The 1,661-nt window shown below is 46.2% G+C and overlaps 1 non-coding gene across 1 annotated transcript; it reads left to right on the forward strand.

Moving 5' to 3' along the window:
• Nucleotides 1-974: 974 nt before the first annotated feature.
• Nucleotides 975-1,077, forward strand: LOC130464606 (small nucleolar RNA R71). Its single transcript, XR_008924985.1, has one exon. It is a non-coding gene; the product is annotated as a small nucleolar RNA R71 (small nucleolar RNA).
• The last annotated feature ends 584 nt before the right edge of the window (nucleotides 1,078-1,661 follow it).

Below are 1,661 nucleotides of genomic sequence, written 5' to 3' on the forward strand. Positions count from 1 at the left end.
ACGACTCCATGAGAGCCTCAAGGTTAGACTTAGGAGGCGGGAGCGGTGGAGGTGCATTGCCATAACCACTAAGGTTTGGTTGGAATTGGATTCCATAGGTCCTCGGTCCATTGAATCCGGGAGGTGGAAATTGAGAAACACCATATGGACCTCCCGAGTTCAAAGGATAACCCCCACTAGAGGCACCCGTAAATTGCCCATAAGAGTAGTTGTAACCCCTTCCACCTTGGTGGTTAGGATTATAACTACCTTGATTGTATTGGGCTTGATTGCCAAGACCATGAGATTTACCATAGGGTGCTTGGCCTTGATAGCCTTGCGCTCTATAGCCACCTCGGCCTTGACTATCATACCCACCTCCTTGGCCATAGCCTTGGTAGGATACATACATAGGGGGCCCTCTAGGTGCTTGCCTAACAAAGTTTTGATTATTGGGGTTATCATTTCTAGACCTCTCATTCAAAGCATGGGCATATTCCATCTCAAAATCACCTTCACAAGAAGGACCATAATCCACATAAGACACATTATGCACCAAAGGACAAGCATTGGGGAAATGACCAAAATCTTGAGAATTATCACAAAAAGATGTGCCCGGAGGCATTGTGTCATAGGAACTCACCTTGCTCTTCCCCTTGGTGAGAAGAGTAGCCGAAGGCGGTGGAATTGTAGATGGCGATGGTGGTTGACTTGGTGTGCTCTCTAGCTTTTCCAATCTCGAGCTAAGCTTCTAAATGACCCGTGCTTGCTCCATAGCATATACCGACCCTTTACCATCATCACTCCTACCCTTGCTATCATAGTTCCTTGTACCAACGTGCCAAGCTTGATAATTTTGGACCACATCCTCAATTATCTCTTCGATTTGATCTTCGGTCTTGTTCATTATGGGACCACCCGCCCCCGCATCTAGACTCGTCTTGGAGGTTGGGCTCAATCCCAAGTACAAGGTTTGGAGTAGCAACCACTTAGGGATCTCATGGTGAGGGCACTCCCTTTTGTATTCTTTGAATCGGTCCCAAGCTTTAAAAAGCGATTCATCCCGCTTGTGCTCAAATGATTGAATTTTGTGGCGATATTCCGCCGTCTTGCCATGAGAGTAGAACTTGCTCAAAAATGCGCTTGTCACTTCATTCCAAGTTCGAAGTGAATTTGGCTTGACCTCCTTGTCAAGCCAATCGCTAGCTCGCCCTAGGAGAGAGAAACGGAATAGAGTCAACCGCACATAGTCCGAAGTCACACCATTGTGTTTGATTGTATCACAATAGTGTTCGAATTGTTTTAGGTGCTCGTGTGGTGACTCGTTTCTCTTCCCACAAAAAGGATGGCTTTGAACTAAGTTAATCAAAGCGGGTTTGATTTCGAATTTATTAGCATTAGTTGTGGGAGCTTGGATACCACATGTTGCCTCAAATTCTCCCGGTATACCCAAATTCTTGACCGGGAGCGCCATGGTTTCAAAGGTTTGGTCACTTTCTTCTTGTTCCACGCCTACACTCAAGGATTCAACCCGGTTGTGGATTGACGAGCGAGTTTGAACGCGCCTTAATCTCCTTAATGTCCTCTCGAATTCAAGGTCAAGAGGGTGGAGAGACCTTTGACGTGATCGACCTCTATCAAGCATACAAACTCAAAGAAACACGTGAGTATTGCAAAGGGAA

The sequence above is a fragment of the Spinacia oleracea genome, chromosome 6 (genome assembly GCF_020520425.1).
Source record: "Spinacia oleracea cultivar Varoflay chromosome 6, BTI_SOV_V1, whole genome shotgun sequence".
NCBI classification, from domain to species: domain Eukaryota; kingdom Viridiplantae; phylum Streptophyta; class Magnoliopsida; order Caryophyllales; family Amaranthaceae; genus Spinacia; species Spinacia oleracea.